At 39.3% G+C, this 14814-nt stretch overlaps 1 protein-coding gene across 7 annotated transcripts in view; it reads left to right on the top strand.

The window, feature by feature from the left end:
- The window catches only part of CCDC146 (coiled-coil domain containing 146), a 170141-nt gene that overhangs the window by 54090 nt on the left and 101237 nt on the right, over positions 1-14814 (top strand). The window lies entirely within an intron of this gene.

Here is a 14814-nt window from a genome sequence, read left to right as displayed (position 1 = left end):
CTTTCCTAAGCATCTACAATATGCCAGACCCAAGGCTAGGAATGGGAGGAAAACGCAGCAGTGGCCCTACCCTCAGTGGCCCATCTGTCCCTCTGTTTGTGTGGTTTATTTGCTTCTCTTCTCCTTTATCCTTTTCTAGTTCTTTACTGACATAATGAGATCCTAGTTTGCATGTGTATGTGCATGTGTGTTTAATTACATAGTTAATACAGTTTTAATCACCTCTTTATTTTTCATTGATTGTTTACTACCGTTGTAGCAACTTGATTAAATATTAAAAATAATAATCTAAACTTTGATACTGGCTTTCTAAATAGTCGCTGAACAGATGTTGCTCTTCAAAATAAGTACTAGGAGAAATAATAGTATTTTCTCCTTTGAGAGAAGGTTGGCTTTAGAAAGCTGGTGGCTCTTAGTAGGTGAATGTGCATCTTGTAAAACAGTGCCTTTAGTAATGCAATCACTATTTTAATACATTGGGGACTAAAGATGGAAGCTTAAGGATTAAAATAAAATACGTTTTTCAACAAAAAATGTATTACTATATAGGTAGACAGAGGGTACTGTTGTCTGTTGGGTAGATTCCTTGGCAAATAAACAGAAGGGAGTAGGATTGGGAATTTGTCCATCTGGTAACTGATTTACGGGTAAATCAGTTAAATGAGTTAGCAGGAGTCAACCCAGAAAAGTTAGCTAAGACAAGACAATTACTAAAGTTTTCATTAGGCAAGCAAGATCAGGTTCTCAATGGTCAAGCAGTGAGATGCAAGCCAGACTGGGAAGTTAAGGAACAGAGTATCAGGGAATCATAATAAAATTGTAATAAAATTTATTCAGCCATGGGGCTAATTTTATTTATATAAAGCTATTTTAATATATAAAATGTATAGATAGTACAAAATCTAGAAGGTGCAGGATAGTAAACAATGAAAAGTCAGCCTTCTACCCCATTATACAATCTAAACTCCCCCTCCCAAGAGGCAACTATAATTAACAATCTTTTATATAGCCTTGTAGAACATCTATGCACAAAGAAGTAAGTCGTAGTATAATATACACTGTTTTTTTCACATATTTATACAATTTTTATTTTTTTCATTGTATAGTATTTCAAGGCATGAATGGAACATGCTTTTTAAAACTAGTTCCTTATTATGAGACATTTAGGTCATTTCCAATCATCTGCTATTACAGATAATGATAGTGACTAACTTTATACATGCATCATTTAATACTGGAGTAGTCATCTTAAAAGGTCAAATTCCTAATAGTGGGATTGCTGGGTCAGTGGATTTGCTGATTCAAAAAAAACCTTTGTGATAAAATTATACTATTTTAACTGTTTTTAAATGTACCATTTGTGTTAAGTATATTCACATTATTGTTCAACTAATCTCTAGAACTTTTTCATATGCAAAACTGAAATTCTACACCCATTAAACAACTCCCCAATTCCCCTTTTCTCCTACTTTGTTTCCATGAATGTGTCTACTTTAGATATACCTCCTGTAAGGAGAATCATACAGTATTTGTCTTTTTATGAATGGCTTATTTCACTTAGCATAATGTCATCAAGGTTAGTTCATGTTGTAGCATGTGTCAGAATTCCTCTCCTAAGATGGAATAATAATTCATTGTGTGTATACCTATATATACACACCATATAGATACAATATACCATATATATGCACCACCATACACAGGCACACCCCCCCCCCCATATTTTGTTTATCCATTCATCCACTGATGGATACTTGGGTTGCTTCTACCTCTTGGCTATTGTGAATAATGCTGCTATTATGATAGGCATGCAAATATGTCTTCAAGATCTTGCTCTAAGACCAGGTATGGTGGCTCACACCTGTAATCCCAACACTTTGGGAGGGTGAGGCGGGCAGATTGCTTGAGCTCAGGAGTTCAAGAGCAGTCTGGGAAACAAAGTGAGACCCCACCTTTACAGAAATACAAAAATTAGCTGGATGAAATGGTGTGTGCCTGTGGTCCCAGCTACATGGGAGGCTGAGGTCAGAAGATGGCTTGAGCCTAGGAGGCAGAGGTTGCAGTGAGCCGAGATCACTCTACTGCACTCCAACCTGGGTGAGAGTGAGACCTCATCTCAAAAAAAAGATCCCTCCTTTAAAAATTTTTGGATATATACCCGGAAGTGGAACAGCTGAATGATGGGTTATGGGTTTGTGTATTTAAAAATTTTGTTTTTATTGCCAAGGTACTCTTTATAGACGTTATAGCAATTTGTGTTCCTACCAGTAATAAATGAGTGTCTCAGTACTCATACCAGCACTGTGTGCCATCTAAGTTTTTGACCATTGTCACTCTGATAAGGAAAAAAATTGTTATTTCATCATAGTCTTTTAAAATATTTTTCTTAAAATAAGTGGAATGGAGTTTTTCATACGTTTACTGTTTAAAATGTATATGAATAGGAAATTTGAGATATAGGAAGGTACACAGATCAGGGGATAATTGTCATTGAAATGATAGTTTATTACTGACAGTTCCTGAAGGAAGGAACACATCATGTTATAGTGGTGAGTAGGGTGTCACATGGCAAAGTAGTGGGGTTGGTCAGAAGACAGAGGGAGAGGGTTGAACTGTGGGCAAGAGCCTTTATTATGGTTTTCAAGATAAGGAATAGATGAGGTGGGGGTAAGCAGGCTTAGGATTGGCTAGTTTGAATAATTTCACTGGGCTCTGGGCCCATTCATAAGGTCTGTCCCTAGTTGTCTGGAACCTGGCACTGGGGTGATAAAGGTCAGTGGGGGTGTAGACTCTGGATTAGTTGGCATTTGAAAAGTGTGCCCTCAGGAGAGAGGAGGAGATGAAGAAGGTAGGTGACTCAGACATAATATATTATCAAGTTTTCCAGAACAAAGTGTATGCAGGCCACGTATGTAGGGCAAATGTTAAAGCAGCAACTATGCAGAAGCTAGAAATGTAGAGACTTAGTACGTGTAGGGTCTTAGTACAAAGACCCACTTGTAATTATTTTTTGTGTGAATTCTGCTCACATTTTTTCCCATTTTTTCCACTGGGAAGTTTAGTTTTTTCTTGTACATTCATAGGAACTCTTTATACATTTAGAAAGTAGGCCTTTGTGTACAACATGCACTGCAAAAATCTTCCTGTGAGTTTATTGTATTTTGTTTGAGTTTGCTTATGATAGTTTTTTTCCCCTATGTGGAAATTAATTTTTTTATATGCTTGAATGTATTGACCTTTTCCTTTGCAGCTTCAGGATTTTGTGTCATACCTTAAAGACTTGTTTTTCTGAGGTTATAAATACGTCTCCTGTGTTTTTTCCTAGTACTTTGATGGTTTGCATAATCATATTTTCACCTTTGTTCCATCTGGTATGTACATTGATGTAGGGGAAACAAAAAGGAGATATAAGCAACAAGGTTAGACCCTAATGCCAAGTTATTACCTTCTGGGGCAAAATTTCTTTACCTCTTTTCAGCCTATACAATCCAGGTGGAGACAAACAGATACATCTGAGTAGCAAAATACAAAATAAAGAGGCACAAGAATTACCTGACATTAAACCTCAGATTAGGAAGATAGGAATTCTGCTGTCTATAAAGGCTACAACTAAGAATGGACAGGCTCAAAATATCTTAAATCTTAATGATTTGGAAAGAAAAAAACCCTGATCATTGGGTGGGAGAGTGATTGAGTAAAAATGGGTCTTAGGTCTAGCTTAGTATGTTCTAGCTGTGCAAACTTCAAGTCATTTAAGTTCTCTGAACCTCACTTTATACTAATAAAACATTTTTCAGCTCATAATACTTCAGAGATACTTCACTGCCTACCATGATTGTTTTACCATCTTTTAAAATTGCTTTTATCACTTTTTCCCAGTGGCAGTCTTACACAGAAGCACTATATATAAAATAGATTCGAGGCCAGGCATGGTGGCTCAGGCTTGTAATCCTAGCACTTTGGAAGGCCAAGGCAGGTAGATGGCTTGAGCTCAGGAGTTTGAGACCAGCCTGGGCAGCACAGTGAGACACCATCTCTACCAAAAAACAAACAAACAAAAAACTATAAAGAAAAGACTACAGGTAGCATGGTGGTGCACGCCTGTAGTCCCAGATACTAGGGAGGCTGAGGTGGGATGACTTGAGCCTGGGAGGCAGAGGTTGCATGAGCCAAGATCAGACCTCTGTACTCTAGCCTGGGTGAAAAGGCCAGACCCTGTCTCAAAGAAGAAAAAATTTGGATGTGGTGGATATAGAGATGAGGGATGCAAAGTGAAGGCTCCTTGTTCTCCCCTTCACCCTATCATCACCACCAACCCCACCACTCCCAGGCCCCCCACCTCAAGGAACCACCGGAGAAACCCCTGCTCTGTACAGATAATTTGTGAACTGAATAAAACCGAGCCTTCTCCCTCCAACCTAAAAACCCATCTCAACACAGCCTAAAGGAAACAGAAAGCCTTGGAAAGCAATATGGCTATGCTGAAGTCTCCTTCAGGAAATGGAGGCATGACTTTCACAGCATATCAAGTGGCAAAACTTCCCCAAATTCCTCATCACAGCAGATGCCTCTCCCACACCTCTTTCTTCCTCCTTTTAAAATCTCAGAAACAGGCCTTCCCACCCTCAGGCTATATATTTCTTCTCTGTATCTTTGTCCATCTTCTCCTTGATCTCTTTGGCCATTTCATTATTTTGTAAAGCAGTCTTCAGAGTTCTTTCCACTTTTCTTTCCCACCCAGTATCCCATCATCACCTCATAGGTGCAGACACAGAACTGAGCAATTAATAGGTGGCAGAGGGAGATTGTAGATACTTAACTTTGACATTTTCTTTGCCTTATTATAAGGATTAAATGTCACCATCTTGACCTCACAGTCAAATCCCTCTACAATCTGATCCATCATTTCTTTCTCCCATGCTCCAGCCAAATTAGACGTATTATTGTTTTCCTAACTAGTGCCTGGTTTTCCACCCTGCTGATGTCTTTGCTCATCCTGCACCCAGGCCAGGAGTGCTTTCTTCCCTGTTTCTCTGCTTCAGAATGCTACCCATCTTTCAAGGATAGCTGAGATCTCATCTTTTCTCCTGAAGCATCTCCCTTCCTGACAAAATGTGATCACTTCTGCTTCTGCATCCTCTCCGCATAGTGCTTGCACTTACCTCATGTCACTTATTTTCTTTCCTGTTTTTCAAGCTAGTTGACAATAGCTTTAGGAACATTGAGAACAGGAAGCACATAGTATTCTTTTTGGTGCTCCTTGTGAACTCTTAGCTCACTGTTTTGCATATAGTTATGCTAAGATTTTCAAAAGAGCAAATATACCCAGTAATTAGTAAAGCCGCTCGCTAAAATGATCACATTACTGCATCACTGTTTTAAAGGAAACTTAAGAAATTTCTTCTGGATTACTGAATGTATTTCCTATATCAAGCCAACCTAAGTTCTTAGTGATTTAAAGTTTAGACCTATCGTACATCTCTTCCAGTTTTATTTTGGCAACTGAGCCCCCAAAGGGATATGTGATAGGCAGGCAATGATTTTCAAATATTTTTTGAAAGATAAAAAATCCTTTGCTTCAAGTGAAATTAGAAATGAAACCTCATGATACAGAATAAAAGCAGAACTATTCCAGCTAAATAGTGTTTCACACATTATACATTCTCCTGGCTTCTTTTCCAACCCCGCTTCTTTCAGTGTTTTGAAAATATGTCCGCAGGAGCTTAGGGTCTCTGGAGACACAGTAGGGTCTCGACTCTAGCAGCGCAGCATGTTAAATACCAACCCTGCTTTCATCATGAAAGTATTGGTCTTTCCTATCCAACTTTCATAGTTATCCATGATATCAGGGCCTTTCTAGGTTTCTAATAGTTGGCTTCATCAGGTTGAATAAATTTATTCCATATAGAATAGAAATTTAAAAGTTACCATCACCAACACAATTTACTTGTAAATGACACATTCTGAAAGAATTATTTTATCCAACAAATGAAAATAAGGACTTTGCTGTTTACACAAAAAGTCTTTGGCTTCCAGAGAACTTACAAAGTCTTTGTGCTTAAGCAGAATTTGTTCATCAGCAAATTCTGCCTTGTAACCAGGGGAGTAGAATAGTGTTTGGAGAGCGTAGGAACTTGTTTGCCCTTTTCTGTCTTGGTGGTTGTAAATTTTGACTTAGCTGCAGGAAGAAAATAATTTTTAACCACTAGGTTAAGTAGAGACATTAACACACTTGAAAATATATTAATTTTTGAAATATCTCCTGTTAGCAAAATAACATATAATTGTTTTGATAAAATACAGAAAGAGATGTTTTACCTTAAGCTGAGATACAACTGGAATCATTTTCTGCTTCCTGGATTCACACAGAAAGTCATGGGGGGATGAGACTTAGGTTTACTATGTGTATTTATTACCCATGGAAAATTAGTCCACTTCCTGACCAAGGATGTCAGGACAGCTGAAAATGGATAATTATCTACAAGTGAAAAACAGTTTGTAGATAACAGAGGCTTTTTTTATTTTCCAGGGAAGATTATTACTGAGTATAAAGCATTGCCTCCTTATTCCAGCATTAATCATAGCAAACAGAGATGACGTTGGAAATGCTCCTAGGGAAGTGTCCAGCCCATGGTTGGCGCTCAGCAAGTAACAGCTGTTTATCATTATCAGTATGCAGAAACAAGAATCTCTGAACAAAAATTGAAACAGGTTAGAGTCACTGAAAAAAATATGATATTACATTACTGAATGTGACAGAAATATAAGCAAATAATTTTGTGGACCGTTTGATAAACTTTTAAACATAAACACAAGTTGCTTGCCTCTTGCAGAAAATGGGAAAGTGATATGGTTTGGCTGTGACCCCACCCAAATCTCATCTTGAACTGTAGATAAGAACTTCCAGATCTTGTCCAAAACTATCAAGGTAGTATCTCAGTGAGTCTGCAAGAACCACAGTGTTTCTGTTCTTGGGGTGCCCCCTAAAGCAGATATGGCTTAGATGACAATACCCAAGTTCTCTTTCAAATATCTGGAAAACCTTCCCGAGAAGGATAGGTACAAACAAGCCCAGACTGCGAAGACTACAATAAATACCTAACTCTTCAATGTCTAGTTGCAGACAAACATGCACAAGTGTCAAGACCATCCAAGAAAACATTACCTCACCAAATGAACTAAATAAAGTACCAGGGACCAATCCTAAAGAAACAGAGATATGTAACCTTTCAGACAGACAATTCAAAATAGTTGTTTTAAGGAAATTCAAGATGACACAGAGATGGAACTTGGAATTCTATCAGATTAACAAAGAGATTGAAATAATTAAGAATCTGTTGATCATGAGAGAAGTGCAAATCAAAACTACAGTGAGATATCATCTCACCCCAGTTTAAATGGCTTTTATCCAAAGGACAGGCAATAACAAATGCTGTGAGGATATGAAGAAAAGGGAAGCCTCATACACTGTTGGTGGGAATGTAAATTAGTACAACCACTATGGAGAATAGTTTCCAGGTTCCTCAAGAAACTAAAAATAGAGCTACCATATGACCAAGCAATCCCACTGCTGGGTATATACCCAAAAGAAAGGAAATCAGTGTATCAAAGATACATCTGCACTCCCATGTTTATTGTAGCACTATTCATAATGGCCCAGGTTTGGATACAACCTAAGTGTCCAACAGATGAATGAATAAAGAAAATGTAGTACATACACACTATGGAGTACTATACAGCCATAAAAAATAATGAGATCCCATCATTTGCAACAACATGGATGGAACTGGAGGTCATTATGTTAAGTGAAATAAGCCAGGCACAGAAAGATAAACTTTGCCTGTTCTCACTTATTTATGGGAGATAAAAATTAAAATAATTGAAATCATGGAAATAGCAAGTAGAAGGATGGTTACAAGAGGCTGGAAAGGGTAGTGGGGAGGGCAGGGTGTAAGTGAGGATGGTTAATGAGTACAAAATAAAAATAATGAACGAGACCTACAATGGGGGACTACAGTCAAAAATAATTTAATTGTACACCTTAAAATAACTAAGAGTATAATTGGATTGTTTGTAACACAAAGGATAAATGCTTGAGGGGATGAATGCCCCTGATAAACACTTCATCTGAATTACATTTAAAGGGGTTTCATTGAGCAATGAACAATTCACGAATCAGGCAGCCCCAAAATCACAGCAGACTCACAGAGACTCCAGGGGTGCCTTGTGGTCAGAACAAATTTATAGACAAAAAAGGTAAAGTGACGTATAGGAATTGGAAGTGAGGTAACAGAAACAGTGAGATTGGTTATAGTTGGGTGTTTGTCTTGTTTGAATGCAATTTGAACACTCAGCAGTCTGAGTGGTTGAAGTATGTCGCTGGGATTGGCCAACACTCAGCCATTGTTATAGGTGCATACTATTAAGTTAGGTTTTCAGTTTTGTCTGACTATTAACCTAGGTTACTGTTCATCCAGAAGGACTCAAATGTAGAAGTATGGAGTCCTTCTCAGGCCATATTTAGTTTGCTTTAACAATTCCCCACTTTTGGTAATTTTCTCAATTTTGAGAGATTGACCAAAACTTTGTTCATTGATGTTACCATCACTATCATAAATGAACTTACATAGTTTTGAAACCCACTGGGAAACAGTAGAACAGTGGGTTTTGCAAGGAGGGAATAAGGACTGAGTAGAGGTTACTTCCTTATGCTGGAACATCCTGTTTACAGGAGAAAAAACAAAACCTGGTCTGTTCTAGGAGCTTTGTGTTTTCTTAAAGCCTTAGTTTGATTATGTCACATTTAGCACGAGTGACTCCATTTTAGTTTGGTTTGGTTTGGTTTGTTGGGGCCTAGTACATAAGCTCAGTCCAAAATAATGGCCTTCCATAATTTTGTTTAAAAAATTTCCCCTTTTTGGCCAGGGTCTCACTTAGGTGAGAGTGTGACCAAAACTTAGGGCCTTAGCGCCACTCTCAGTTACCATCATTTTGGGTTTCTGGTTTCAGCATGTCATTCATAGGTTACGGTGTCCTCATGGTCACACATTTCTTTCAGCTTCTGTCATTCCAGTTGAAGAGAGAGCATTTGACGTTCTAGAGATGGCTGCATGCAAGCATTTAAAACCTTTGAGAGAATACAGTGCACCAGGGGGACTATTACTATGACTATTGGGAGGATAATACCAAGAGTTTAGAGTATGCTCCTTACCCAGGGTCCCCATAAACCAAACCACATAAAATTAAATAGATTAAAAAATGAGCTAGAAGAAGAATCTACTTGCTTAAGTGGTCTTTTTATTAATCCTCTACAACTGAATTTTTATAATCTACATTTGATGTATACCTAACTTAATAGTATGGACCCGTAACAATAGCTGAGTGTTGGCCAATCCCAGAGGCCATACTTCAACCACTCATAGATGCTGAGTGTTCAAACTGCGTTCAAAATAAGGCAAATGCCGAGCCGTAACCAGTCTTATAGTACTAGTTTCTGTTACCTCACTTCCGATTCCTGTACGTCACTTTACCTTTTTTGTCTATAAATTTGTTCTGACCATGAGGCACCTCTGGAGTCTCTGTGAATCTGCTGTGATTATGGGGGCTGCCTGATTCGCAAATTGTTCGTTGCTTACTTAAACTGCTTTAAATTTAATTCGGATGAAGTTTTTCCTTTATCACCCCAGTTACCCTGGTGTGATGATTATGCATTGCATGCCTCTATCAAAATATCTCATGTAGCCCATAGATATGTATACCTACTATGTACCCACAATTTTTTAACAAGATCATTAGTGTCTCTAAGGAAAAGGGGAGTAAAACTAGTCTCTGCCCAACTCAAGGTTTATAATCATAGCAAACTAGTACTCTAATGAATTTAAATGACCACAAATGATTCCTCAAACTTGGGCAGCACACTGCTAACAAATGAAAAGGTTTTTTGATCTGTGCCCTAGTTCATTTTATTTTGCTATATGCATATGTGTATCTACTTATGCACAGGTACACACACACTCACTGTAATTACATCACAACACCCCACTCTCATAAGGTGGTATCTCCAAGAAGATGCAGTATTTGAGGCTTCAGTCAGTCATCACCCCCTCATTTTGCTGTCAAGTGTCTTCCTAAGTTAAGAAAAGTTTTGTAGAATACCATTGTGTAACACCATGATGATTTTTTAAGATATCCAGTAACTCAACAAAAATACCGTTGCTGGCAGAAGCAAGGAAAAGCAAATCTATATCTAACATAATCTAAAATAAGTATCTATTGCAATGGGAATGAATCTCTGCCCTCACCATAAAATGTCACTGGCACCTCTCGAATGACATCATTACAGGGTGGATGGGTGGGATGCAACTGTGCTGGCTCCTCCTCATCTCCAACTTCTACAAGACCAGCTTGTGCCAGGACTGTTTCTGTAAAAGTCTGCTGCACATAAACTTACTTACTAGGTTATCTAATCCCATGGATTCATTGCCATGGGATTCCACATTTCTCAAATGTATTTCTGAGCCCTAGATGTCTTTCCTGAACTTCAGACTAACATTCAAATGCCTATATCCACTTGGATATCTTTGAACTTATAATGTTCAAAACTTCTGATTCCAGCCTCCCACCCCACTCCCTTCCACTCCTCACACACTTTCCAGACAGGCTTCCCCTGCATACTTCCCCATTTCTGTTCCTGGCAGCTCCATCCTTCACAGTCGCTCAGACTAAAATCTTGTGGTTTTCTATAATGCCTCTAATTGTTATTATCTACCACTGGCTGACCTTTGATCAGCAAATTTTGTCACATCTACCTTCAAAATAGATGTATCTCAGTGCAACCTTTCATCATGCTTTCGTCATCACTTACCAAGAATATTGCAAACATTATCAAACTGATGTCCTTGCTTCAATCCTTGTTTCCCTACAGTCTGTTTTCTACTTGGCTACAAAAGGGACCCCTTTAAAGCTGGTTGAGATCATCTCTTTCCTCTGCTCAAAACCCTTACGGCTCTTATCTACTCAGTGTAAAAGGCATAGTCCTTACCATGGCTTAAAGGCCTAGGTAATCCGGTATACCACTCTTATCCCTTGTTCATCCCCAACCACCCAAGCTGTCTCTGATCTCATCTTCTCACCACCGCAAACCCTCTGCTGTTTCCCACAGACCTCTTTGCTGACGTTCAAACATGCTATCCACTCTTCCAGGCTTGGGGCTTTTGCACCTAATGTTCCCTTTGTTTGAAACACACTTATTCCAGACATCTGCCTGGTTTGTGCTCTCATATCTTTAGGTCTCTGTTCAAATTTCACCTCCACAGACAGGCCTCTTCTGACTGCTGTATAAGAAACAGAACCCCCTTTTCTACTACTCCCTTGTTCTCCTTAATTTTTAATGGTATTTATCGTGTATTTGTCTCCTCTGATAAATATTTACCATATATTTGTCTCTAATACCCGCTGCATGAGTGTAAGATTTTTATCCATGTTGGTCGCTGATAAATCTCCACGCTCCTAGAAGACTGACACATGGTGTGCACTCAATGAATAATCGATGAATGAATTAAGGCTAACTTTACCCCAGCATTTCTATCTCCATAAGTCTGAGTTCTAAGACATTTCTGGCTTCTCAACTTTAGTTACCATGAGCTGCTATTGAATGTAGGTTTGTGTTAACTAAGCAAGCAAACTATTAGACTCAAACATGTCTTCTCAAGATAGCCTGTTGAATCTATAATTTCTGGTAAATATACCTATACCAGTAAATTCAGTCACATCTAAAATTATTTCTTCCTTAGTCAGGCAACCTCAGTCTCTCTCTACATGTCTTCTCTAGCCTTCTGCTGATATAAGTTAGCAAAGTTGTGCAAAGCCTTCTCTTTCCATTAGACTTTAGAATTGATACCGGGGCATGCCCTGATGACAAATCTGGAGATGCTGATGAATGGGATGAAGGAGCCTAAGGGAGAATTTGGAGTGTTCCCCCAGGAAAGAAAGCAACAGTGCCCTCCAGCAAGAGGACATCCTCATCAATGTCAGGGGAGGGACTACTTCAAAAAGCAAGGGGAGCCCACTCATGTTTGGGAATTCGGGACACTCCAGGTTTTCAAAGTATACCCATTTCCTCTCATTTCCACCTTTTCCAGTCAATCAACAAAGGAGACTTGGCAAGCTTATGGCTTAGCAGACATTGTGGTCTGGCAATGCACAGAATGAAATTCAAGTTGGGAATTGGCCACCTCGGCTTGTTACCTCTGAGGAGAGGGACAGGATTGAAATTGAAGGTGGTTTGTGAAGGAGTCTTTATTTTAATCTGTAACTTTTTAAAAAATTAAAGGATTTATGGATTTTATATTAAAATTAATTTCAAAATTATAAGCAGTATGAAAAATACTGCTTTTTTCTTCAGGAATTCAGTAGGGTGGAACAATCACTATTGGGCAGGTACAGCAATATGCCTCTGTGTGACATGTCCCCACAGGCATGTTCCTAGGACCCCTTCTAAAAGTTTGCCACTGTTACGTTCCCAGTCCTATAGTATACAGTAAGTCCTCACTTAACATCATGGATAGGTTCTTGGAAACAGCAACTTTAAGCAAAAATAACATACTGTATGCCATAGGAACTTCATTCTTGTTTATGTCAATTAGCTTATGGTAAAATTGGTTTTGTTACATGGTATGTTGTTTTAATGTCGCTGTTTCCGAGAACCTATCAACAGCGTTAAGTGAGGACTTACTGTATTTGATCCTGTCTTGCCATATTCTCCCTGGCTGTAATTGCTTCTCACCTATGTTCGCAATCTCTCATATCCTCAGATTTGACTCTACCCACGACTTTCCCAGTCATAACTGTGGCCTCTTTAGACTACAACTCTTTCTCTGTGGCAACGTATTATTAATCACTTTGAATAACAATACTCATGTCTCAAATTTCCTTTACTCCTATTCAAACAGATTGATTTCAGGATAGAACTTAGACAATATTGAATAATATATAATAAGGAATATATAGGATGGCATAAGATCAACGAGAGGTGCCAGGACCCCACCTACTGTCATCAGAGAACTCTGCCTATAAGAGATAACTATTTAGGGCCTGGCGCAGTGGCTCATGCCTGTAATCCCAGCACTTTGGGAGGCCAAGGTGGGTGGATCACGAGGTCAGGAGATTGAGACCATCCTGGCTAACACGGTGAAACCCCGTCTATACTAAAAATACAAAACAAATTAGCTGGGCTTGGTGGTGGGCACCTGTAGTCCTAGCTACTCGGGAGGCTGAGGCGGGAGAATGGTGTGAACCCAGGAGGCGGAGCTTGCAGTGAGCCGAGATGGTGCTACTGCACTCCAGCCTGGGCGACAGAGCAAGACTCCGTCTCAAAATAATAATAATAATAATAATAACTATTTAGGATGATGATGATTTTTTTTCTCTGTCACCCAGGCTGGAGTGCAGTGGCGCGATCTCCACTCACTGCAACCTCTGTCTCCCAGGTTCAAGCAATTCTCCTGCCTCAGCTTCCTGAGTAGCTGGGACTATAGGTGTGAGCCACCACACCTGGCTAATTTTTGTATTTTTAGTAGAGATGGGGTTTCACCTTGTTGGCCAGGCTGGTCTTGAACTCCTGACCTCACGTGATCCGCCCATCTCGGCCTCCCAAAGTGCTGGGATTACAGGCATGTGCCGCCACACCCAGCTGGTAATGATGATTTTTAAATATGTATGTTCTAGGTGCTTTATATATGTTATTTAATCCTCTCAATAATTTTATCAGGCAGATTCTATTACTATTCGTATTTTATAATTGAAGGAACCAAAGAATATTAAGTGACTTGCCCAGGATCGTACAGCTTGCAAATAGTGGAGCTGAAATTCAAACCAGGAAGGGCAGCTCCTGAGTTCATGCTGTTAATCATGGGTGATAAGACAAAACCCAGTGAGGAAAGAGGACGGCATTCTATCTAGATCAAGGAAACAGTATACTAAAGGCAGTGAAAACATTAGAAAACATTGTTTGAGTACAACAAGGCGTTTAGTATGGCAGAAGTATAAGTAGTGGTAAAAATCAGTTCATGAGGGGACTTATTTGCCAGATTTTATCTTGTAGAAAATAAGGCGTTGTTGGCCAGGCACGGTGGCTAATGCCTGTAATCCCAGCACTTTGGGAGGCCGAGGCGGGCAGATCACGAGGTCAGGAGATCAAGACCATCCTGGCTAACACGGTGAAACCCCGTCTCTACTAAAAATGCACAAATTAGCTGGACGAGGTGGTGGGCGTCTGTAGTCCCAGCTACTTGGGAGGCTGAGGCAGGAGAATGGGGTGAACCCGGGAGGCAGAGCTTGAAGTGAGCCGAGATGGCGCCACTGCACTCCAGCCTGGGCGACGGAGCGAGACTCTGTCTCTAAAAAAAAATAAATAAATAAAATAAGAAAAAAAAAAGCATTGTTGAAAGTTTTAAGCAGGACAATAACATGATCAGAATTGTACTTTTGAACAATCCCCCTGGTAGGGATGAAAGTTGGACGGGAATACACTGAAACCAGAGGTACAGACTATTCAGATGTGTTTGTGTTGTCCTAAGGAGATGAAGAGGGCTAACCAGAGCAGCAACACTAATAACGGAAAAAGAGGAGAGGAAGTTGAATGCCACAAAATGAAACTGAAACTTTCGTATTTCAAATGTTTCAACTGTATTCTAGAGGGAAGTAAGATAATAGTGTTCCTCTATTTGCCTCTGACTTCTTGTTAATGAAATAGTACTCATTAAAGTCTTCAGAGTCACAGATATTGTATAGCTTAGGTAAGCATTTTACAACTTT

This window comes from Pongo abelii, chromosome 6 (assembly GCF_028885655.2).
Source record: "Pongo abelii isolate AG06213 chromosome 6, NHGRI_mPonAbe1-v2.0_pri, whole genome shotgun sequence".
Taxonomy (NCBI): Eukaryota; Metazoa; Chordata; class Mammalia; order Primates; family Hominidae; genus Pongo; species Pongo abelii.
Note: the sequence above shows the minus strand (reverse complement) of the source record. Positions and strands in the feature narration are given on the sequence as shown.